The following is a 27,895-nucleotide window of genomic DNA, read 5'->3' on the forward strand; positions in this document are numbered from 1 at the left end:
GCCATGCGGCTTTTACTCCCCTTCACACTGTGCCATGCTGCTTTTGCCCCCTTCACACTGTGCCATGCTGCTTTTACTCCCCTTCACACTGTGCCATGCTGCTTTTACACCTGTCACACTGTGCCATGCTGCTTTTACTCCCCTTCACACTGTGCCATGCTGCTTCTACTCCCCTTCACACTGTGCCATGCTGCTTTTACTCCCCTTCACACTGTGCCATGCTGCTTTTACTCCCCTTCACACTGTGCCATGCTGCTTCTACTCCCCTTCACACTGTGCCATGCTGCTTTTACTCCCCTTCACACTGTGCAATGCTGCTTTTACTCCCCTTCACACTGTGCCATGCTGCTTTTACTCCCCTTCACACTGTGCCATGCTGCTTTTACTCCCCTTCACACTGTGCCATGCTACTTTTAATCCTCTTCCCACTCTGCCATGCTATTTTTGCTCCTCTTCACACTTGGCCATGCTGCTTTTGCCCCCTTTACACTGTGCCTTGCTGATTTTACCCCTCTTCACACTGTGTCATGCTGCTTTTGCCTCACTTCACACTCTGCCATGCTGCTTTTGACGTCCCTTGCTTCTGTTCCTTCACTTACCTTTTCTATTGGCTACTTTTTTCTCATTTTTTGTCTACTTGCTTCTTGCTTGCTGACTCCTCTCTGTGCCGCTCTTCACTGAATGTCGTACGTGATGATGTCACGCCTGACATTCAGTGCGGACAGAGCAGGCAGGAGAAGTGCCGGCGCAGCGAACAGGTGAGTATTTTTTTTTTTCAATGGACTCTTATTAATTTATTGGTGGTGTGAAAATGGTGGCAGTTTATATGATGATGGGGACTATTTAAATTAATTAAGGATCATGGTAGTGCCTATTAATTCAAGGTGGGGTGATGGAATTATTTAATGCTAGTGTGCTTTGGGGGCTAATAATTGTTTTCAGGCCTGAGTTTGGGTATTAAATATGAACACTAATTATTAAATAGTGGATCTGTTGAGGGGGAGGGGGTAATTTATTAAATGTGAATCATATTAATTGTCAGGGGCTGGTTGGAGGTTGGGAGTCCTATTTATTAAACATTGGTGCTATTGATCTGGTTTGGGGGTGGGATGTATAGAGGATTCACTCATTGCAAGATATTCCATATTTCATGTACCAATTCCTATTGGTACATGAATAGGGCCCCAACATTCCAGGATCCAGACAGCGCGTACTGAAACCTACAAGAACTGGTAGGAGAGAGCAGGACAGTCTGCAAACTGTCCTGATTCTGTTGTGGCAGTCCCAATTTTGGGTGACTGTTCCACTCACTCAGAACATTGTCCCCACTGCAAAGAAAGTTGGAAGTATGTCCTAATTCACACTACTTTGCTTGTGAAGAGCCAACTGTGTGCAACAGTAGCATTGCATTCATGTTTGAAGTGGAGGGTAAGGGGTTGGAGAGCAGCCTCTGACTGGCTAAAATGATATTCACGCTTCTTGCATAATGTTCATGCCCAGTCTGGCAACCCCCCCCCCCCCTCTACTCATCTTGAATTTGACTCTGTTCTACCCTCACCCAGCTATGCATACCATGCAGTATGATGGAAAGAAGAATCACAGCCCTTACACTGTGTCAGAAAGAGAGAAGTATCACTCAGGTGAGGTGACCAGGACAGTTATTATTCATTCCTTCTGTCCCTTTCTCTCTGGTTGCTGACCACACCCATCTGGTGGCTAGTCATACCCGCTCAGCCTACTCCATTGGTCCCTACCAGTGCATTCCCCCATTGGGCCTTTTATGGCACAGTCCAACATGGATTATAGAGGCCAATTTATGTAAAACAAAAAAAACTAAAAGTAAATGAGCCCCTTTTAAAACAAATGTTAAAATGTAATGGAATAGAACAAGATATCTAAATGGCGCTTAACCCAATGTTTGGATATTTTCACAAATGTATAATGAAGAATTAAGTTAAAAAAAACCTCCACAGATATGTGTGTGGCTGCCAGTCTTCAATAACGGATGGTTAGTCTGGAAACAAATAGCAAAACAGACATAGAAGGACGGCACCTTCAGGTGTATTAAATGTGTAGATGCCAAATATAAATACAATATAATAAGCACAGAACAGTCCAGAGGGTGTATAGCTAGTCGTTGTCTATATCAGACACCTGCAGATAGTTCATAAAACCAATGTACAAGATAATTGTAGAATATTCGGTGACAAGTCAGCATAAAACAATATGAAACACCATGCAGTGTGATATTAGGATGGCGTGCGTACCAAATATAAATAATTTATCCGCTTATCTGTATACTGGCTCCTTGGTCATCCCGAAATGTGGTCTTAAAATATATCTCCTTCGGCCGCAGAAATACGATAGTAAAATGAGTATGTTCTAATAATTAGAACCGCATCACCATCTCATCATTAGGAGAAAATATATGAAAAGGTCATGTGGTGTAGTATTTTATGCAAACAATTTAATCAGCAGATAAAATATTAAAATGCAAACTCACAAAATAGATAAAATATATAAGCTTATCTGTATAATACAGCCGAGATCACTGGTCTGTTGCTAAGTCCCCTGGTGGTGCCTAAAGATATCCCTAAGCTGAGTTGGATATGAGGGTATCTGATGTACATCTGACATAAATCTGGCACATATGCCATTGGTGGAGAGGTGGGGTCATCTTGAGATGCATCTGACTGAGCATGCAAAAATACGCTCTTTATACTTGCATTTTTTTAAGGTTCTTTAATATATAAACATCAAACTCAGCATCAGCCCTTGGGTGTTTATAAATACAGGGGGTCTCTGTAAGGGTCTGGACACACCCCACTGACTTCTATTTTTCCAAAATGCACGCATGAGTGGCTAGGGGGAGATTACATATGATCTGACATGCAGTCACATGTCACCTTCTAAATGGCATTTGGTGCCAATGCAATATGTAATATGTGTAATATGGGCTCATCCATGCAGTCACTGCCTCTGTATCTTTGTTATTCTTGCTGTTTTCAATGAAGCAGTTCAAAGGCAAACACACTTTTCTAGAGGGGAATTACCACGCCACATAGCAAGAGTGAGCCTGACTAGCATGCAAGGGGCGTGGCTATCATTTTAGACAGGGCTAGCTCACTCTCCAACCGTCCCATCTCCTGCAAACACATGAGCAATGCTACGTGCACTACTGTTGCGAGATTTGCATACACATTTCATGAGCAGTAAATCAGTGTGACAGTATGTAGGGGAACAAAATCATACAAAATTGAGACTGCCCCACTTCCAGGACAGTTGGCAGACTGTCCTGCACTATCCTACCTGTTCTTGCAAATTTCAATATCTACTGCTACTCAGCAGACTTGAAATGGTATCATCTCACTCGATTAGCAATCGGCTCAATTCCTTCCCAGCATCCTCTTACACCCTCTGTTCATTTGATCCCACAAATGAAGAGGAAGTTAATAATCTCCTCTTATCTTCCTACTCTACCTCCTGTCCTCTTGATCCCATACCCTCAAAAATTGGTAGGTCCCTGTCTCATGTGCTCATTCCACTTCTAACTAAAATCTGTAATCTGTCTCTCTCTACTGGTATCTTCCATCACTATTCAAGCATGCAGTGATTACTTCTATTCTAAAGAAAACTAAATTCCAACCCAAACTCTCTGTCAAATTACCTCCCCATCTCTCAGCTCCCATGCCCCTGCAAACTTCTCGAGCGAATTGCCTACACTCGCCTCACATGTTTCCTTTCTGCAAACAACCTACTGGATCCTCTTTAATCAGGCTCTCACTCTCAACACTCCAGAGACTGTGCTGACCAAGCAGGGCCGGACTGGCCATCTGGCACTTCTGGCAAATGCCAGAAGGGCCGATGGCCAGATGGGCCGGTTGCTAGCTGGCCGGCCCCATCGCTCAGCACACAGACTGTCATGCCAGAATTCAGCATGACAGTCTGTGTGCTGAGCAGTGGGGTCGGCACTACACTTACTTCCTGGTGTGGTCGCTCCTCCCCTCTCTTCTATGAATGGCTCTGGAGATGTCACATGGGACGAGCACCATGTGATAGGTGCCGTCCCATGTGTTAGGAGAGACTGTACAGCGCGCTGCGGAGCGCACAAGGTAAGAGGGAGGGGGTAGTTTGTGTGATAGGGGAGCTATATGTGGACAGGGGAGCTATATGTGTGACAGGGGAGCTATATGTGTGACAGGGGAGCTATATGTGTGACAGGGGAGCTATATGTGTGACAGGGGAGCTATATGTGGACAGGGGAGCTATATGTGTGACAGGGGAGCTATATGTGTGACAGGGGAGCTATATGTGGACAGGGGAGCTATATGTGTGACAGGGGAGCTATATGTGGACAGGGGAGCTATATGTGTGACAGGGGAGCTATATGTGTGACAGGGGAGCTATATGTGTGACAGGGGAGCTATATGTGTGACAGGGGAGCTATATGTGTGACAGGGAAGCTATATGTGTGACTGGGGATCTATATGTGTGACTGGGGATCTATATGTGTGACTGGGGATCTATTTATTTGTGTGACAGGGTATCTATTTATTTGTGTGACAGGGTATCTATTTATTTGTGTGACAGGGTATCTATTTATTTGTGTGACAGGGTATGATTATAGTGTAACAAAAAATAACACAGAATTTACTGACAGGCGCCAATAAAAATGGGATCGACAAAGTTAAAAAATATATAAATCAAGCTCTGAATGACAATGAATACAAATTACCAAAAAAATAACCCCCAGAAAAAATATCCAAAGAATGACCTTTATGATTATAGTGTGTATGTGTGTAACAGTATAACTATAGTATGTGTGTGTGTGTGACAGGTTATGATTATAGTGTGTATGTGTGTAACAGTATAACTATAGTATGTGTGTGTGGGCCAGTGTATGACCATAATGTGTGTATGGGTAGCTCTTAATATAATGTGGGAGGTAGGCTGTTAATCTAATAGGGAATTGCAGGTGGGGGCTAATTATTGGGTGCTATTCTATTTGTGGGGTGAAGATGGGGGCAATTTAATAGTGGGGCCTATCAATTTCAGATGGAGTGATTGGATTTTTAATTTAATGCTGGGGTGCTTTGGAGAGAGGGAAATAGTTTTATTTATTAAATGGGAATACTATTTAATGTCAGGGCTAGTTGGAGGGAAATAGATGTATTTATCAAATGTGAATACTAGTACTTTAATGTTGTGGCTGCAGTGAGGCCTAATTTTAAAACATGGATGCTATATTGATTTAACACCAGGGCTAAATTTCATCTGCTCATTTTTTTCTCCAAATAGGGCATCCAACATTCCAGGATCCAGACAAGCAGCAACTGATCTAAAGACACCAGCAGCCACAAGTGGTGACCATGACAAGACAGGTAGGAGAGACCAGGACAGTCTGCCAACTGTTCTGAATTTGATGGGTGACTGTCCCACTTAGTCAGGATTTGGTCTGACTACAAGGACAGTTGGGAGATATGTCCTGCTTCACACTGTACTGCTTGTTAAGGCAGAACTGTGTGCACCTAACAGTAGTGCACACAGTATTGCCTTTGTATTTGTCAAAAATGTGTCTAATAGCATCATAGGAGCCCCCCTGACTTAAGTGCCCGGGCCCCCCGAGCCTTAATCCAGTTGGTCAGCAGGAGGATCTGTGCTCCATCCCGGACAGGGCACAGCCTGCAGAGCAAGCCGTGGAGCTCTAAGTCTCACGAGATTTATTAATCTCATGAGACTAAGAGCTTCCCTGCTCACTCTACAGGAATGTCAGCAGAATCAGAAGCATAGATAAGTACAGTGGGCTGGGGGTGTCATAATGTATCTGGGGGGGTGGCGTTATGTGGATGGGGAGGGTCTGATAAATGTAATGTTTTATTATAATGTATGTATTAATGCACCATTTTGACCACGCCCCCAACATAATGTAGCTATGCCCTTGGCGGCACCGCCACTGCACTGCGGCACACTTTTTTTTTCCAGCTTATCAACAGAGGTGGGCCTGTGTGCTTTAAATGCCAGGGCTGATTTTTAGTCCCAGTCCGGCCCTGTGACCAAGGTTGTCAATGATCTGATCACAGCAAAAAGTAAAAGCCATTACTCTTTTCTAATTCTGCTGGATCTCTTTGCTGCCTTTAACACTGTTGACCCCTTTTTCCTCAAACAGACGCTACAATCCCTAGGTCTTCAAGACACTGTCCTATCCTGGTTCTCATCCTACCTATCTAATCGCTCTTTCAGTGTTAATTTCTCTGGAAATTCTCTCCACTCCACTACCTTTATCAGTTGGAGTACCACAAGGCTCAGTCCTAGGTCCTCTGCTATTCTCTATCTATACCACTTCTCTAGGAAAACTAATAAGATCCTTTGGATTTCAGTAGCATCTCTATGCAGATAATACACAAATTTATCTATCCTCCCCAGATCTCTCACCATTTGTGTTGTCTCGCATTACTGACTGTCTTTCTGCCATTTCATCTTGAATGTCCTCTGGCCAACTCAATCTTTCAAAAATCGAATTAATAATATTCCCACCCAACAATAGAAGCTTACTGCCTGACATCTCTATTTCTGTTGACAACATGACCATAAATCCCACCCTGCAAGCTCGCTGCCTAGGTGTAATACTTGTCTCGTAACTATTCTTTGTTCCCTACATCAACTCTATATTTACATCATGCTGCATACATCTAAAAAACATTTCCAGAATATGCACATATCTCACACAAGACACTGCAAAAACTTTAATTCATGCGCTCATCATCTCCCACATCGACTATTGTAATTCCCTCCTTACTGCTCTTCCCAAAATCAGACTCAAGCCCCTACAATCTATTTTGCACGTGGTGGCTAGAATAATTTTTCTTGCAAATCGTTTTACATCTGCTGAGTCACTCTGTCAGTCTCTACATTGGTTGCCTGTTTTTCAACGAATCCAATATAAAATTCTTCTTCTAACATACAAGGCCATCAACAAAACTGCACCAACATACATCTCCTCACTTGTCTCAAAATATTTCCCAACTCGACACCTCCGTTCTGCACAAGATCTGCTTCTCTCTTCCACTCTCATCACTTTCTTTCATTCTTGGATACAGGACTTTTTTGGGCTGCATCCTTTTTATGGAATTCACTCCCTCGCACCACAAGACTTTCCTCTAGTCTTCAAACCTTCTGAAAACCCACCTCATCAGACAAGCTTATAATATTCCTCTACCACCCTCTTAATCCCACTAGGTTACTCTATTACCACCCTCTACACAGCTAACACAAGACCCTCTGATCAACATAGTTGTGTGACTGAGCATACAGCCCACTAAATACTTTGTAACATTTGCATTCTTGCTGGACAAATATTCAATATGATGTAGAACTTACCCTAATGTATCAAACCATTGTCCCATAGATTGTAAGTTTGCGATCAGCGCCTTCTTATATCTATGTACGTATGTATTACCCAGTAATGTTTTATTGCTGTTTGTTCTCAATTGTAAAGCGCTACGGAATCTTCTGGTGGTATATAAATAAATGTTGATGACAATGCTCGTATGGTAAGCTCAGTTGCTGCATTGTTTTGGAACTTTTTGGAAAAGGGATGGGTATATGAAATATGGAAACCAACCCCAACAATAAATCAGTAGCACATATGTTAAATAATTAGGCCTCCCTGGCATTTACAGTTTTGTAAAAAGACCTATCTCCCCGCAACCAGTCTTAAATTAAATCAGTAGTTTATACTGTTAATAAATATATCCACTTCTCTCCAATAAGCCTCAACATTAAATTAATAAATAGACCGATTTCCACCATCTAGGCCTAACACTAAATTAATAGTATTCACATTCAGTAAATAAACCTTCCCTCACCCCACAAAGAAAAAAACAGCCTGACATTAAATTATTAGTATTCACATTTATTTAATGGAAAGCATTGAATAGATTAGTATGTGTGGATATTTGAAATTGTCTTTCTGACCCTTTAAAAGCATTTGCAGACATTTGCATTGCAAGATATTTTTATCAATGTATTTTTTAAGTTCATTAACTTGCATACATTAACATACATTAGTATTGTGGTTTTATTTTTTATTTTTGAAATAAAAATTATTGCATTGTTTGTTATACTGATTTTATTTTTTTTAACATAGAACCTTAAAAGCTTAAAATAATGTCATGGAACAAGCTTTGCTAACTGTAAGTAGCAACCCCCTGGTATTTCCTGTTAGTTTGCCCCTTCCCCTAGATCATACTTGCCTACTTTCGGTAAGTGCATTCCAGGAGAGGGGCGTGACTAGATGGCGGGGCATGGCCAAACGCATCATCTTGGCCCCGTCCCCCACGATGGAAATGCCGTTTTGTCGCGGGGAGCGGGGCCAAAATGACACGATTCACCACAAATCGTGTCATTTTCACCAGGCAATTGAGGTATGTGGCAGACTTGCCTGCTCTCCCGGGAGTCCGTGAGACCGACCCGAATTTCGGGAATCTCCCATAGATTGTAAGCTCCCGGGAGCAGGTCCTTCTATTCCTTGTCTCCTATTCCTCCTGTCACCTTCCAGTTGCTTCCAGCACCCAAGTTTCAATCTTCAACGTTGACTCTGGGTTCCTGCTTCGGTCTCCTCCTCTCACCTCCCCTCCATTACTGACTCTGGTCCTGCTAGTTGCACCCACACTCCTGGGCTCATGCCCATTCTACTTTAGTTCACTTACCACCTCTCTTCTTCCCCATTCTGGCTCCCAAGTGTTCTTTATTTACTCATACCTCTATTTTATTTATTTTTTATACTTCACTGTGTTCTGTTTTCTCCTTTGCACTATGTACGGCGCTGCAGACCGTTTGTGACACCATATAAATAAATTATTATAATAATAATAAGTATGTTTGGATATGTGTAATTTCAATGGGGACCCAAACATCTACAATGCATATGGTAATAATATATGAATCTGCAGGATGACAGGCGTTTTCAGGCCACGTGTCAGCCTCTCTGGGATGTCAGATGCTGAGGTGATCACTCGCTATCATCTTTCACCTGATGTCATCATGGACACCCTGCACTTGTGCAGAGTGACCTAGAAGCGCAACATCCCTACAGCAATATCACCATTGACAAATATTCTTGATGGTGTTACACTTCTGTGCATCTGGGTCATTCCTGACCTCATTCAGTGTTGCAGCAGGATTATCCCAAGCGACCTTTAGTTGTGTGCTCAAAGTGGTGCTGTGATCTATCCTGTTGTGCGCCCATCAATTAATACATCTGCAGCTCTATGAGGAGTCCAATGTGCCCATAAAGTGGCAGTTTTCCACCCTAAACGGCTTTACGCACATCATGTGGGCAATAGATGGTATTCATATAGCCCTTGTCTAATTAGGTTGAAATTCATGTGTTTTTTCCAACAGAAAGCATTTCCACTTGATAAATGTGCAGGATATATGTGATGCATCAAAGATTTATTTTGCACCTTTGCAAAAATTTAACACTCTGCATTATGTTGTACTTAGATAAAAAGAAATGTGGAATACTATGGGTTTAGAATAGTGCCGTATTATGTCAAAATCTCCTCCTCATTGGTTATAAAGTTTTTTGAACAATACTCATATGTAATTACTGTTTTTTAATCTTCAAAAGAGACAATGCTTGCCCTTTCCGCCCTTGGATCCTCACTCCTATCTTCCATCCAAACTCAGAGCAAAAGGTCACATACAATTCCACGCATACCTTAACCAGATCTGTTATAGACGTTTGGGTTTTTAAAAGCTAGATTTCAATGCCTTGACTGGTCTGGTGGAGCCCTTATGTATTTGCTGGATATTGTTTGCAACATCTACTCTGTATGTGATATTTCACAATATGGCAACTCAGAGTTGGGGTTCCATGGGTGGAAGAGGCTGAGGTTGCTGGCTAGGAGGAAGATTGCATTGATCCTAGTCCTCCAGATGTGCAGGATATTCAGCCTTCAAGGCATATTAGATTTCATTATAGTTTACATGTAAGTAACTTTTGTGTGGACTTAATATTGAAATTTGAGCAAAAGTGTTTTAAGGAAAATAAAAAACAGGAAACCATTTGAAATCAAAACAGTGCATTTAGTGGTAGCAGTCACATTAGTGGCACGCACAAACATAAGTCACACACGCAAATCTCATTTTGACTTGTGCTGACGTTTTTTCCCCTGCCCAATACTCCCTGTGCTGCTTGACCACAGCTCCCTTTGGGTCACTTGAGCAGGGGATGGAACAGCCTCTGGCTCTGCCTGCTCAGGCTCCCCCAAAGCAGTAGGTGCCACAGGGGCAGCAGATACCAAAGGGACATAAGGGACAGCAGCAGGCGCGGGCTGTCAAGTTTCAGCCGGGGGGGGGGGGGGGGGGCGCACAGGCGGCCGCATCACATGACACGCGATGATGACGCAGCCGCATCACGTGTCATGTGATGCGGCCGCCTGTGCGCTGACGCAGCTGCATTCCTTGTCACGCCGGTAATTTTCAGCCAATATTTCATCCACGGGGCCCGAACAGCCGTTAGACTGAGCGGCCCGGTGGGCCGATGCCCCCCTGCCCCCCGCCCCAGCCCGCCCCTGGACAGCAGAAGGCACAGGGGTTTGTGTAATGCCAATCTGTTTGCCAATATCATTTATAATGGCATCAGTCAATGTATCAAAAGTAGTATGGATCACTGTAAGTGTATTTTCTATACAAACTAGTATTTGTGTCACTCACCGGACCGTGAGTGCCTCTGCGCTGGTGCGTGGCTCCCTAGCCTTCCTGCCGGCACCTGTCCTAAACCGCGGCCGTCCGCCATCCTAATGGACTGCGCATGCGCAGCTCCCAAGAACTCTTGTGACTGTTGCTTTTAATCCAAATTGGTTGATCAGGCAACTCCCTATTTAAGGCACCTGTGTGCATTACCTCATTGCCTGATCTTGGAGTCTCATTCCCTGTGAGTCTCTGAAGGTGTTCCCTGTGTTCTCGAGTGTCTTCAGTTTCCTGCTGATTCCTGATCTACTCATCGCTGGTTTCCATACCCGCTACTATCTCCTGTGTACTACTAGTGTCTTCAGTTCCTGTGGATTCCCTGTGCTACTCATCGCTGGTTTCCATACCTGCTACAGTCTCCTGTTTCCTGTCTATGTCCTCAGCTGGACTCTGATTACCGGATCTACTCACCTGTGGTTCCTACACTCGTCTCTGCCGTCCAGCGTCTCTGCAGTTCCTGCATCTCCCTGTGGACAGACTGTTCTACTGAATAGCGGTATGCCTATCTGTTATTGACTTTCTCCGTTTACTCTGCATATCCGCTAGGACAAGTTTCCACGCTCAGCAGCGGTATCCATACCTGCTAGAGACTGTTATTGTTACGCTGCATACCTGTTTGGAATTAACCGTTCTACTCAGTCGTTATATGCATAACTGTGATTGACTATCCATTATTGGCCTGCATATCTGTGCTGAGCAAGTCTCTACCAAGCAGCGCCACACATACCGGTATATAGACTTTGTTGGATACGCTGCATACCTATTGGGATCAAGTTCCTCTGTGCTCTCAGTGTCTGCATCCTATTACCTTTGTATGCTTCCACTCATCTACACTTGTACCACATCCTCACCTATTAAGCATTGGTACAACTTGCTATACGCAGACCACTGACTTCCTCGCTACCTACCTGCACCTGGACAAGTCTTCTCACCATAAGCAGTGGTACAACTTGCTATACGCAGACCACTGACTTCCCCGCTACCTACCTGCACCTGGACAAGTCTTCTCACCATAAGCAGTGGTACAACTTGCTATACGCAGACCACTGACTTCTCCGCTACCTACCTGCACCTGGACAAGTCTCTTCACCATAAGCAGTGGTACAACTTGCTGTACGCAGACCACTGACTTCCCTGCTACCTCCCTGCATCTACTCACGTCCATCCTGATCTCCGTGTTCAAATCTGCCTTTCCACTATATCAGCTAGAGGCTGATTCATTGACCAAAGATTGCTGCAAGTCACTGACTTTCCTATTATTTACTGGCATTCTCTCTCCATCTGCTGTGATATCTGTTCTGCTAGTCACCCCGCTACCAGAGGACCGTTGTGTGAACTTCACGACTCTGGTAAACCCAGTCATCTGGGGAAATCCTGGGCAAGACTCCTAGTGCCCGTGACAATTTGGAGCAAAACTGTGGTGTTCTCATAAATTTCTTTAAACAGTTGTTGAGATACGGACATGTTTCCACTTTCCAGAGATCCAGCAGCAGGATTTGGGGTATCTTCTGGTGACTGTTCCTCGGTCCTGTCATGGGTGTACAAGTCTGTGGGTCAACTTCACCCTCACTTGGCCCCTCGGCATGTACAGCTCACATAATGGAGGGAAAAACAAATATGAAAATCATGTATGTTTTTGGCCATAACAACCTGCTTTTAGCATCATATAAGTAAATTTAATGACACACATTAGTAATTTCACATGTGAAATGTATATTTTCATGTGTTTATATGTGGGGTCATTAAGAGAAAGAATTGCACCAAATGAATTGACAATACACATAAAGTGCAAACTTAATACATTTTTGGCCAGATGGTAATTTTGTTTCCATTTAACTTCGTTATTCTCCATGGGATTATCACAGAGAACACATGGCCAGATTATCCAATAGGGTGATTAGATTGCAGTCTAGGGTGCTAGGCTTTGGTGGGGTTGGTATTAAAAAATTGACAATTTCATGTATAAAAAGGCAAGTGGAGATTCATTTAGAGACCATGGGAATATATACATTGTTGGTGGGAATGTTAAGATTTATTTAGTCATAACATTACAGTCACTTCAATAGTTAGTTTATTATGATATGGAATATACTCGGAGGGATTGCTGTTCAGTCGGCGATCCATTGTGCAACTCCAGCGCTGCTGGAGGGACTTGCAGTAGCGGCAAACACAGGTCTTTGCGGATCTAAGCAGGCAGACTGCAATGTGTAAATTCACAATTAGAAATAAATACATATAATTACAGTTTAATCTCACCCATGTAGTTATATCCCAGTGTAGAAGAGAAAGTATTGTAGGTAGTAATTTAACTTGTAGTAAACTTCATTGGAAAAAGTACAAGGCCTGCTATGTACTAGGGATGTTTCAGTATCAGTATTTGATTACATTCACTTTAGGTTACTGAAATTATAATAAACCTCCTAGGTCAAGTATATATACATGTGGTATGAGAGATTTTTTCATTTGGCCAATCTTGGAGTAATGCTCCATGTGTGGTATTTAATAATTAACATTGCATTTATAAGATTAGATCTATGTATCCATTTAGGAGAAAGAAGTAAAATGTAATAAAAGACTAAAGGGTCATATTTCTTCCAACAGAATGCCGCAATCTCCTACAGGAGGCCAGTGAGGAGCTCCAGAAGGAGCCCCAGGTGGAATCCAGAAGACATCACTAGGTGAGGAGGAGTGTTGATAAGAAGCGCTATGCTCCATCTCCTTACTTTATTTAGCTATTCCTGGTGATCTAGCAAGGACAGGAAGTGGGGCAGCCTCCAGCTGGCCGCATCGCGCTATTGCGCATGCACGGACTGGAAGTTCGGCTTTGCCGCCGGTCTTCCAGAGACCCTGATAAAGACAAATGCAGTTTTAGTAGCTGTGCACACAATGGGCCTGATTCTTTAAGGAACTTAGGCAAGAATTTGAGTAAGTTTTCTTACTTAACTTTTCTGGACAAAACCATGTTGCAATGCAAGAGGTGTAAATTAGTTTATTATTCTGCACATAAGTTAAATACTGGCTGTTTTTTCATGTAGCACACAAATATCAACTTTAAATTTCATTGTACAAATAAGCTATCAAGTATTTGTATGCTACATAAATAAACAGCCAGAATTTAACTTATGTGCAATAATAAACTAATTTGTACCCCTTGCATTGTAACATGGTTCTGTCCAGAAAACCTACTTAATTTCTTGCCTAAGTTCCCTAATGAATCGGGCACAACGTCTTCATAAACCCCCACATAAGGTGATTGGAGGCTCTGTTACCTTATACTGAAATAAGAGACTTGTTTTTTAAACTATCTGCCATTAACTTAAAAGTTCTGCCAATAACACACACATGTGTATATATATATATATATATATATATATATATATATATATATATATATATATATATATTGTCGAAGTCAGCAAATTGGATAAAGTCATTTCAATTAAAGTCTAGCAAACTTGGTTGTCTTTGTCCGAAAAGATGCGTACGGTACGCTACGACGTACAAGGGCACGCTACGGCGTGAAAGGGCGTACGCATCCACTACACGTGGCAGCAACAGTAATCGGTCTTTTACCATACATTCGCACAAACACGCATACTTATAAAATAGTACACATTAATGGTAGTTGCAACACATAGTCAGTTATGTCGAAATATAGTAGTATTTATATGTTATATCAGAGTTACATGCATATTAGTGAAATACACGGAATGGGTTAAAGGAATAACATCATGAGTGGTATCATAATGAACCTTATTACATATCCTACTGTTTGGTTCACTCTGCGAGGGAATCGCAGAGTGCATACGCAAGTTATGAATGATAGGGAATTATGAACTACTTAAGACTAAGGAATCCTGGCGGGAAGAGCAGAGCATACCCCCTGCAGAGATGACCCCATCCTTTGGATTCCTTAGGATGAACCAGCCAATGATTGACGACCCCTTGGACATTCCTGAGACCCGGACCAATAGATGCAAGCTATACCATCTTCATTGTATTACTGTATTTGATTGTGTATATAAGCAGCAGCTTGTAATCCAGAGTGCAGACATCTTGTCCCCAGACTTCAGGATTGAATGACTGCACTGGATCCAGAGCGCCTGCGATAAGTAACGGCTGTATTTACTATTACTTCGCTTGAGCATATATATATTCTATTATTTGCAAATAAATCTCTGTGCTTTGGAAACACAACTCGAGGTTCGACAATCGTTATTGGTTAGCGACAATACGCACATAACAATATATATATATATATACATATATATATATATATATATACAGTATATATATATGTATACACATATATATAAAATAATTGTTTATTAAATCTGTCTTTGCCTAGGCAAAGATTGTTATTCTACAGGTGTCTGACTTAATGGGCCTAATAAGTGATTGCCCTTAAGTAAAGCAAGCCCCACAATACATCTTTATGTGCCTCCAAAATTTAGTCCTCTGGCTAGTACTTTGTTCACACTAAGATTAATTTGTCAGAGAATTCTCGTAGCACCTATGAACTCTGCAGAGCCAGAAAAATGTGGGACCAATTTACACCCATAGAGCAAAGATATGTTTCTAACATGTAATATTATTGTGATGTTAAACTTTTAATTATATATTTTTTCAGGTACAGAAGAAACACTCCCCCTGGACATAATCGTGCATAAAATAGGAAATTAGTAAAAAGCAATTAAAGAATATTTAGATACGATTGCAAAATATTATCTGTTGTTAATGTAATATATTGTTTTATAAAAATTTGTTGTTCAAAAAAACCTTGTGTGTGTTCTATTTTTCTAAGCAAATGTGTAATAATATAAGTAAAATATGTGGGCCTATTATTATCATGGAATAGTGCAAGTTGATGGAGCAATGCAGTGAAAGAGTTAATGTGATGCAATTCTTATAAAACAGGAGGAGTAATAAGGTGAATGAAGGCAATTAAGGAAATGCACACATGTGCAAAAAAGTGCAACTGCTCCTTATTAAAGAAGAAGAGCAAATACAAATGCAATGACACGTGCATTCTATTTTACCTGGTAAGTGACTCACTACTGTATTACACAGGTGCGCTTGCGTTTGAAAACAGGTGTACATGCGTATAACTTACATGCGTGTTTCTTAAACGCAAATTGTGTTTACATTGCATTAGAAGATGAATCATGTCTATCATGTTTATTAATAAATATCTATCACAGTAAATAAAATAAATAAATTCAATAACAAGACAATTGCAAAATATTTGTCATATAAGCACATTGGTGCATGGATTTATATTCATCATATATAACACCTGGAAATTGTATGACTAACAGAGACTGACATGAAAACATCATATATGGTAGGAAGCTAAGTAAATAAGTAAGGAGATCCATTTAGAACACCATTAGAACTCAATACTCCCATTATCTTTGCATATACTTTAATTTACTGCCGTTGGTTCATTGAAGCCTAAGGAGAATGGAGGAAAGTAACACCTTTCTGCTATGTGTTTATGTGGGCTTTAAAACTAAGTACCTATTTTATGATTTTATGACATAGGTTGTGATCATGTGTCCATACAAGACACAGATCCAAATTATTGTATCCCTCAGGGAATGTGAGTATGTTTGTTGAACTCATGTATGTATACACAGCACAGATCCAAAATGTACATGAAAAGAATAATAGCATATCCGTGAACCTAGACTTAAATCAAAGAAAGCAGCTGTAGCTACTGCCTTCATTCAAGTCGGAGGGGTGCAGGAAATTCATCAGAAAGATCCACCGGGACTCTTTCTGCAGCAGTACCCGGCCGGCATCTCCACCACCAATGCCCATTCTTACACGTTCTATGCCGGATGCTTTTAGACCTGTTGGATCTCCTTTATGGGCTTTAAGAAAATGTTTGGCAATGTATGATAGGGTTCTAAATCTTTCTTTGTCTCGCAGTACATTCCTTACACATCCTACATGCTACAATATACGTTGCTTGAGGAATCTTCCTGGTTTTCCAATGTACATTTTCCCACAGGGACAGGTAATCAAATAGATCACTCCCTGAGTATCACAGTTGATATATTCACCAATTTGATGTTGTTTTCCATATCTTTCTGTGATTTTCTGCAATTTCTGCATGTAGGGGCAAGCCTTGCACTTTCCACATGGGAAAAATCCCTTAAACCTCTCATCACCCCTCTTTTCAACAAGGTGGCTCCTTACAAGATTGTCTCTTAGGTTAGTAAGTAACTGATGTTGACTCTACCACCCAGACTTATGTTGAGTGAATCATTGGATAGAAGGATCGGCCAATGTCTCTATAGAATAGTTTGGCATTCTTGCCAGCCTTCACAGAAGTCACAAATAAATCTTATAACCCCATCACCACCTTTATTGGTCTTAGGAAGGATCAGATCCTTACGATTCCTCTGATCCACTTCTCGACGTGCTCTCTTAATCTGTCGCTTACTGTTACCTCTCTGTAATAATCTGGTGCTAATTTCTTCAGCCCATTTATCATAATCAGCAGGATTGGAGCAATTTCTTTTTGTTCTAAGAAATTCTCCTTTCAGAATATTTTTGATTACAGGAGGAAAATAGAAGTTTTCCTTTTTCAGGATGCTGTTGGTAGCTGTTTGCTTCCTAAATAGATCGGTTTCCAAAAAGCCTCCTGGTCCTCTTTTAATGGTGATATCCAGAAAGTCTATACTAGTCTGGCTCATCATGTAAGTTAACTTGAGATTATTGTCATTAGTATTCAGTATTGGAATGAACTCTTTGAAATCCTGTTCATTTTCTCTCCATAAGATGAAAATATCATCAATGTACCTCGACCAGGTCAATACCTGATCGGTGTACACTCAAAGATCATCTCTAAATACAATTTCCCTTTCCCACTGGCCAAGATAAAGGTTCGCAAAAGGTCGGGGCACATGCTGCCACCATAGCAGTGCCCCAAACCTGCAGAATACGAATACGTTTATCTTCAGGACAAATTCGAGCAATTGTACAATAAATTTATTGAAAGCTGAATCTCCTTCAGATCGTAGAAAATATTCCACTGATCTGATCCCGGCCACATGTCCTATGCTCGCGTACAGTGACTCTACGTCACATGTCATCAGCCATACCTCCTCCTCCAGACAGACACCACCCAACACCTTAATAAAGTAAGTGGTATAAGAGGGCAATGTTAAGACATGTTTTCTGAGATGTGTTTCAATGAATATACTGGCTTGCTCAGTAAGACTACCATTGCCAAAGACAATGGGTCATCCTGGGGGTACATTCTTTTCCTTATGCACCTTCGGCAACAGATAAATAGTGGGAATCTTAGGATTTGCAACATTAAGGAAATTGAATTCTGTTAGAGTGATTACACCTGAATCCAGAGCTGTTTTGATGATGGATAAGTATTGAGATTTGAACTCCTTCATTGGATTGGAAAAAAGAGTTTTGTAACACGAATGGTCCTTGAGTTGTCTGTTCATCTCCTGTTTGAACATGTGGATAGGCCATAGGACCACATTTTTCCCTTTGTCTGAGGGCTTGATAATAACATTGAGCCATTGTTGGATTTTCTTCAAAGCTCTTCTCTCATCACCAGTCAGATAAGCACCCATTATCCTACAATTACAAGTCCCCCTCCTCAAATCATCCAAATCCTTGGAGACCATCTCCTCATATACCTGTATCTGTGGACAAATATTGTCCACAGGGCAAAACTTGGATTTCTGTTTGTAGATGATTCGAGAGTGAGCTGCCTCTTCTCCATTCTGTCCGGTTTGTTCGGTTAAAAGTTCCTGTAAGGTCTATAGGGCCTCTCTATCTTCTATACTCTCCAAGGATGTAGGTTGGCTAGGGAAATCATCCCCCACCTCCCTATCAAAATGGATGATGAGCCTAAGTTTCCTTTTAAAGTGGTGGAGGTCTTTCTCCCATCCAAAACGATCAAATGATTTCTTAGGGGTGAAAGATAGTCCTCGTGTGGGTAACTTGATGTGTGTATCCATTAAAACTTTATCTGAAAGATTAATAATCTGCAGTGAATCCTTCCAATCTATTTCCTTCTCCCCTGGCGTTTCTGATAATCTCTGGTTGGTTTCCAAACCCACAGATCTCTGTTTCGCAAAGTTCTTGCCTCCCCTTCTAATTTGCTTGGGTCGTTTACTCCTCTCGCCCCCGCAGGGCTTGAAAGGTCCCCTTAAAAGTTTAATGATTACGCCTGAGATTAGTCCTGCGTTTATGTAGGGGGTGGGATCTCATACCCATTTCATTATCTGTTGAATCTATGTCAGATTATTCATAGTCTGTTCCATTAGAATTATGAATTTGGTTAATTTTTTATCCATGATCTCACCCTCAAAAATTTCTAGACCCTTCTTGTGATTTTCATACATCCTCAAAAAGGCTGGATCATTTTCAAATTCCTTCGAATGTAAGACTCAAAGTTTCAATTTCTTTGGTGTCAGTATCATATAAAATGGTATCATGTTTGAGAACTACTTCAGTGAGTTCTCACGCACATTTTAACAAAGTATTGCCCTAATCGTTCTTCAATTCCTCTGTAGCAAATTCATAAGAGGAATGAAGATAAATATTAGAGTGCAGCACCACCTCCTTTCAATGCTATTCAATCTATGTTATAGTTATATTGGCAAGAGAAAGGTCTATTAGTTTTTATATATATATATATATATATATATATATATATATATATATTCTTTCTCTGGTGCAGAGCAATTTTTTTTGTTGTTCTTAACAAAGAAAGAACAATGATTTCAAGCACCACCTTCCTTTTAAAGATTCCAGTCTGTTATTCTAACTCAATAAGCATGACAGAGTGATCTCCAGCCTTGTCCTCGTCAACACTCTCCCCTATGTTAACAAGAGAATCACTGACCTGATGTCAGCTGGTCTATTCGTGTCTGATATGCAGTGGAAATGTTCATTGTCATCGCAAAGAGGGACTTTGAAATTAATTGCAATTCATTTGATAACTATTCATGACAATCTTGGAGCATATGCAAATTGACATCATAAATACTGAGACAACAGATTTTGTGAAAAATAATATTTGTGCCATTCTCAAAACTTTTGGCCATGACTGTACTTTAAAAAGAGTTTCCATCTAGAGAAATCGTAAAAAAATAATTATTGCCAATTGGTAATGAAAGAGTATGCCACAATAATATAATAAAAAAAATGCTACTTGCATATAATCATTAATGAAATTTGTCCCACTAATTTATTCATAAAATAATTTGGTACGATAATAATAATTTATGCCCATATAAACAAGAAATCATGATTATGTTAACATTGGCAAGCAGTGGAAAGCTAATCTCGCCTATCCAAGCAGCATGTAGATTCTGGGGATTTTCACAGCAATCTCAGGAGAGTTTGGAAAATCACAGCTTCATACATATGGTGACTTGTATTGTTAGAGTGGTTAAACGTCAGGACGGCAATTTGTTGCATGGCGATTTTAGCAAAATCACTTTACTGGCGATTTACCATCAACTCGCATTTTCATACATCGATGAGTTTCAACTCACCGGAGAAATTCGCTCAAAATGCAAAATCGATCCACTTACCCGGGGACTGGTAATAGTAAGTCTGAGCATTTGGTACACAAGCAGGATGTATATGTGTACACTGTGGAAAAATATGCTGAATGGTTTAAAGTAAAAACTAATGCAAACTTTGAAGCATGTGTGGGATTGGCACAGGTTGAGAAAAGGAGAAAATTATAATCAGTTTTCCCTTCAAGATACATTTAATAATCAATCTAAAAGAACATTTTAATAGATTAAGTAAGTTTCTTAATTTACGCACAAACATTTTTTATTATTTTATTTTATATTTTTATTTAAACCAGTTTTATTGTGGCTTTGTTTTATTATTACTCTCCAATGAATTTTCCATCATAATATTTCATTTAGGAATACTGTCAAAACATGCAGCAGCATTTCTATGATGAAGCTGATAAACCCAACATGATGCTTGCCAACAATCTGCAACAAGAAAATGCTTGTGGCATGAATCGGGAAATCAGATGAAAAAGCATTAACTCCACTATTAACAATCCTGCAGAAATTGTAACAGAATTTAGAAAGCTATTATAAATCCTTATGCAATTTGGCCACCTCCCCACTCTTCCTGAATCCCAGAAAGAACCTGTTATGTCTGTGTTATCACTACCAATAAAACATTGTCCAGTGCGATTAATGTGGTTCTAACTAGAGATGGGCGGGTCCGGTTCTCCGAGAACCGAACCCACCCGAACTTTGGGTATCCGAGTACCGAGCTGAGCAGCTCGGTACTCTCCCGCCCATTCCGAATCCAAATCGAGGCCGAACGTCATTGTGACGTCGTCGGATCTCGGGACTCGGTTCTCGCGATACTTCAACTTTATAAATACACGCCTCCACAGCAATCCATCGCCATTTGACAGAGGGAGAGAGCAGGGTGTAGTCATAGGCTAATTAGAGCAGGGACAGAGAATACCATATTGTTCTTGCAATTGCTCTAACCAAAATCGCTAGTGCAGAGAGGAGGATAGAGGTTTATTATTTTTTCTTCATATTTGGCACTCCCCAGCGCTTTTGGGGTGTCCCCCATAATTGTGCATTAATATTTCTGGCTGTCAAAAGTCATATCTGTCAGCAGTATCTACTAAATAATTTGTAGCACACCTCAGTGTTTTTGGGGTGTCCTCCCTAATTGTGCATTAATATTTCTGGCTGTCAAAAGTCATATCTGTCAGCAGTATCTACTCAATAATTTTTAGCACTCCTCAGTGTTTTTGGGGTGTCCTCCCTAATTGTGCATTAATATTTCTGGCTGTCAAAAGTCATATCTGTCAGCAGTATCTACTAAATAATTTGTAGCACACCTCAGTGTTTTTGGGGTGTCCTCCCTAATTGTGCATTAATATTTCTGGCTGTCAAAAGTCATATCTGTCAGCAGTATCTACTCAATAATTTTTAGCACTCCTCAGTGTTTTTGGGGTGTCCTCCCTAATTGTGCATTAATATTTCTGGCTGTCAAAAGTCATATCTGTCAGCAGTATCTACTCAATAATTTTTAGCACTCCTCAGTGTTTTTGGGGTGTCCTCCCTAATTGTGCATTAATATTTCTGGCTGTCAAAAGTCATATCTGTCAGCAGTATCTACTCAATAATTTTTAGCACTCCTCAGTGTTTTTGGGGTGTCCTCCCTAATTGTGCATTAATATTTCTGGCTGTCAAAAGTCATATCTGTCAGCAGTATCTACTCAATAATTTTTAGCACTCCTCAGTGTTTTTGGGGTGTCCTCCCTAATTGTGCATTAATATTTCTGGCTGTCAAAAGTCATATCTGTCAGCAGTATCTACTCAATAATTTTTAGCACTCCTCAGTGTTTTTGGGGTGTCCTCCCTAATTGTGCATTAATATTTCTGGCTGTCAAAAGTCATATCTGTCAGCAGTATCTACTCAATAATTTTTAGCACTCCTCAGTGTTTTTGGGGTGTCCTCCCTAATTGTGCATTAATATTTCTGGCTGTCAAAAGTCATATCTGTCAGCAGTATCTACTCAATAATTTGTAGCACACCTCAGTGTTTTTGGGGTGTCCTCCCTAATTGTGCATTAATATTTCTGGCTGTCAAAAGTCATATCTGTCAGCAGTATCTACTCAATAATTTTTAGCACTCCTCAGTGTTTTTGGGGTGTCCTCCCTAATTGTGCATTAATATTTCTGGCTGTCAAAAGTCATATCTGTCAGCAGTATCTACTCAATAATTTTTAGCACTCCTCAGTGTTTTTGGGGTGTCCTCCCTAATTGTGCATTAATATTTCTGGCTGTCAAAAGTCATATCTGTCAGCAGTATCTACTCAATAATTTTTAGCACTCCTCAGTGTTTTTGGGGTGTCCTCCCTAATTGTGCATTAATATTTCTGGCTGTCAAAAGTCATATCTGTCAGCAGTATCTACTCAATAATTTTTAGCACTCCTCAGTGTTTTTGGGGTGTCCTCCCTAATTGTGCATTAATATTTCTGGCTGTCAAAAGTCATATCTGTCAGCAGTATCTACTCAATAATTTGTAGCACACCTCAGTGTTTTTGGGGTGTCCTCCCTAATTGTGCATTAATATTTCTGGCTGTCAAAAGTCATATCTGTCAGCAGTATCTACTCAATAATTTTTAGCACTCCTCAGTGTTTTTGGGGTGTCCTCCCTAATTGTGCATTAATATTTCTGGCTGTCAAAAGTCATATCTGTCAGCAGTATCTACTCAATAATTTTTAGCACTCCTCAGTGTTTTTGGGGTGTCCTCCCTAATTGTGCATTAATATTTCTGGCTGTCAAAAGTCATATCTGTCAGCAGTATCTACTCAATAATTTTTAGCACTCCTCAGTGTTTTTGGGGTGTCCTCCCTAATTGTGCATTAATATTTCTGGCTGTCAAAAGTCATATCTGTCAGCAGTATCTACTCAATAATTTTTAGCACTCCTCAGTGGTTTGCGCTCAGAATGGATTCAAAGCAGTCCACATATGATCTAAATGAGCAACCAGGTTCTGTCACCAGTCCTGATGTTAGTGTTCCCAGTACGTCATCTGGCCAAGGCGATGTCAAACAACAGAGTGTTTTCAAATTAGTGCAAAAAACAAAAACCAAAAAAAAATTTACTGTATTGAAGCGAAAAAGAAGTGTAACTGAGCAAAAGTTAAGTGACGATAAAAAAAAAATTGCAAGCATGCCATTCTACACACGCAGTGGCAAAGAGAGAATGAGGCCTTCACCTTTGGCTATTAGTGGCAGATCCCAAAAAGTTACCCAGGCTACAATTGGTGCACAACTACTGTTACGCGTCAAAGCTGAGCTGCAAGATACCAGTGAGGCATTACAGGAGAATATTTGCTCTGATTCACAAATGACAACAATCCCTGTGGAGAGTCCATCCAACAGTGGGATGTCTAATCGTGAGCATTCTGCTGATGTGTGCCTTAATAGCCCGAGTGTAGCCGGTGATACCCAAATTGAGGATGCCACTTTGGAATTAGAAGAGGATGAGGGGGAGATTTGTGTAGGCGACGAGGGCGCTAATGAGGATGTTGATGAGGATGAGGTTGTTTGTGTAAGTCCTGCACCAGTGGCAGCAGTTCTGGCACGTGACAAGAAAAAGGCCATTGTCATGCCTGGGCATAAAACAAAAAAATCCACTTCTTATGTGTGGAATTATTTCTACCCAAATCCAGACAACAATTGTATAGCCATTTGTAGTGTATGTGAAGCCACAGTCAGTCGAGGGAGGGACCTTAACCATCTTGGAACCTCGTCTATGTTACGCCATCTAACGAGAGTTCATGGCAAAGTGTTGGGAAAAGCTGAAAGTTCTTCCCAAAAGAATACAAGCACTCCCTCATCAGCTAAGACCCTCCGCTCACCGACATACCGACGGCTACAAAATACACCCACCACACCATCCTCATCAATATCCTCAGTAGCGCTCGGAGTTAGCCCGGCATCCCACTTAAGGCTGGATGACTCCGGCACTATTATTGATTCCTCTGAAGAAAGCGTTAGTCCTGCTGCTGCTGTTGCTGCTGCTGGGGGTGAATCGTCATCCCAGAGGCAGGTGAATAAAATGAGCAGTCCTACATTTCAGCAATTAACTGTGAAACAATCATTTGCGAGGGGAAGCAAATATGACAGCAGTCACCCAGTCGCCAAGCGAATCACAGACGCCATGGCTGCAATGTTAGTGTTAGATCTGCGTCCAATCTCCACAATAAACGCAGCTGGTTTTTCACAGTTAATTGAGGTTTTGTGTCCGCGTTACAGAATTCCATCGCGACACCATTTCTCCCGTAAAGCTATTCCACAACTATACCAAAAAGTGTGTAAAAATGTAGAGATTGCGCTGAAAAATGCCATTCTGCCCACTGTTCACTTAACCACAGATATGTGGACAAGTGGAAGTGGCCAAACCAAAGACTATATGACTGTGACAGCCCACTGGGTTGGTCATTCACCTTCACCAGCAGGAACAGCAGCAGCATGTACACCACTACGTAACATTTGTCACAGGCAGGCCACTCTTTGTATCACCGGCTTCACTAACAGGCATACGGCTGACAATTTGTTACGCAAACTGAGAGATGTGATTGATGCATGGCTTATACCACTCGGACTCTCCCCAGGGTATGTCATTTCAGATAACGCCAACAATATAGTGCGAGCATTACAGCTGGGTGATTTCCAACATATTCCCTGTTTTGCTCACACCATCAACTTGGTGGTGCAGAGCTTCCTACGAAATAACCGTGAGGTGCAGGAGATGCTTTCGGTGGCCCGTAAAATTTCAGGCCATTTCAGGCATTCAGCCACAGCATGTAGGAGATTACAGCAGCTCCAAGAGCAGTTTAACTTGCCCTGCCACCAACTTAAGCAAGAGGTGGTAACTCGGTGGAATTCCACCCTGTACATGCTTCAGAGGATGGAGGAACAGCGCAAAGCCATCCAAGCATATTGCACAAGTCATGACATTGGGAAAGGAGGGGGGATGTATTTCACTCTTGCACAGTGGGGAATCCTTTCAGTGCTGTGCAAGGTGCTGAAACCATTTGAAGTTGTGACATGTGAGGTCAGTGCAGACTCTGCTAGTTTGAGCCAAGTCATTCCTTTAATTAGACTATTGGAAAAGCAGCTTGAGAAAATGAAGGAGGAGCTGAAAGCAAGCAATTCAGCAAAGTATGTTGGCCTTGTCGATCAAGTACTTAATTCGCTTCACAATGATCCTCGAGTTATTAAGATCTTGAACTCGGATCAGTACGTTTTGGCCACTGTGCTTGATCCAAGGTTTAAAACCTACATTGAGTCTTTACTTGTAAATGAGCGAGATGTGAACTTTTGCAAGGAGCTATTGCTCAGCAAGTTGGCCGCTGAACTGGGCCTCGGCTTGACGACGTGTCCTCCTTCACTTTCTCAAGCTGTTGCTCGTAAAAAATTAAATTTCCAAAAAAGAAGCAGGGAAGACACAGGGGGCAGACGAGAACAATTTAACATCTGGGCTGGTTTGAAGGATTTTTCAAAAAAATGTGTCACTTTGCCCATAAGTCCATCCAATATGAGTATAAACATGCAAAGGATGGTGGAGGATTACTTTCAAGAGGTAGTTGATATGGAAATGTCAGACAGTCCCTTTCCTTACTGGGAAGAAAAGCAGGCCATTTGGAAACCCATGTACAAACTTGCTTTGCAATACCTAAGCTGCCCACCCTCCAGTGTGTACTCTGAACGAGTGTTCAGCACAGCAGGGAACTTAGTCAGTGATCGCCGTAGAAGGTTACTTCCCAAAAATGTGGAGAAAATGATGTTTATAAAAATGAACTACATCTTCCACGAGGAAGGCCTTCACCATCCAAGACATCCAAGCACTGACTGTTCTCTAATGGCGGATTCAAGCGGCGATGAATTGATAGTCTGTGATGATGACGTACACACTGATGAGGGTGAGGATGAAGCTGAAGATGATGCCGATAACATCTTTTTAAAACTTTCTATGTAAGTGTAGGGTGCAATCTACCCCCAAAGAGGAAAGGGACTTGTGGCATTTCCATATCACATACCATCTTGAAAGGCTGCTGTTAGGGCAATTTATCCTTAAGGGTAGGGTGTTATAGACAGAGTGACCCTAAACTGGCTTTGTCCATTTTTCATAATATTGTACAGTCTATAATGGCTGAATTTTTTAGTATTTTATACAAGTGGAGGGGGGCCTAGAGAGACAGAAACCAAACTGGCTTTCTCCATGTCAATTAATATTGTACAGTCTATAATGGCTGAATTTTTTGGTATTTTATACAAGTGGAGGGGGGCCTAGAGAGACAGAGTGACCCCAAACTGTCTTTCTCCATGTCAATTAATATTGTACAGTCTATAATGGCTGAATTTTTTAGTATTTTATACAAGTGGAGGGGGGCCTAGAGAGACAGAAACCAAACTGGCTTTCTCCATGTCAATTAATATTGTACAGTCTATAATGGCTGAATTTTTTGGTATTTTATACAAGTGGAGGGGGGCCTAGAGAGACAGAGTGACCCCAAACTGTCTTTCTCCATGTCAATTAATATTGTACAGTCTATAATGGCTGAATTTTTTAGTATTTTATACAAGTGGAGGGGGGCCTAGAGAGACAGAAACCAAACTGGCTTTCTCCATGTCAATTAATATTGTACAGTCTATAATGGCTGAATTTTTTGGTATTTTATACAAGTGGAGGGGGGCCTAGAGAGACAGAGTGACCCCAAACTGTCTTTCTCCATGTCAATTAATATTGTACAGTCTATAATGGCTGAATTTTTTAGTATTTTATACAAGTGGAGGGGGGCCTAGAGAGACAGAAACCAAACTGGCTTTCTCCATGTCAATTAATATTGTACAGTCTATAATGGCTGAATTTTTTGGTATTTTATACAAGTGGAGGGGGGCCTAGAGAGACAGAGTGACCCCAAACTGTCTTTCTCCATGTCAATTAATATTGTACAGTCTATAATGGCTGAATTTTTTAGTATTTTATACAAGTGGAGGGGGGCCTAGAGAGACAGAAACCAAACTGGCTTTCTCCATGTCAATTAATATTGTACAGTCTATAATGGCTGAATTTTTTGCTATTTTATACAAGTGGAGGGGGGCCTTGAGAGACAGAAACCAAACTGGCTTTTTCCATTTCTTTACATATTTAACTATAAGTGTAGGGTGTAATATACATTCAAAGACGATGGCTGCATTGCCAATATGCATAGATGGAGAGGAAGACAATCTGTTTTGTGTGTAGAATAGGCCTACCAACGAAGAATTAAACTGTTTTTTTGGATGATTTATTACCTCAACAATTAGATTACTTGTCTCTAAAACAGTTGGAGCACTAAATTGGGTTAATTTAGGCCCAAAAACATGGATTTTCCCAAAAAATAGCAAAACAAAACCAAACAAAACCAAAACCAAAACCAAAACACGCAATGGCGGTTTTGCAAAACCAAAACCAAAACCAAAACACGACGGTAATCCAGATCCAAAACCGAATCCAAAACCAAAACACGGGGGTCAGTGACCATCTCTAGTTCTAACACACAAAAAGATTTAATAGCAAAATATAGCAGAATTATAC

Source organism: Mixophyes fleayi, chromosome 6, assembly GCF_038048845.1.
Source record: "Mixophyes fleayi isolate aMixFle1 chromosome 6, aMixFle1.hap1, whole genome shotgun sequence".
In the NCBI taxonomy this organism is placed as follows: Eukaryota; Metazoa; Chordata; class Amphibia; order Anura; family Limnodynastidae; genus Mixophyes; species Mixophyes fleayi.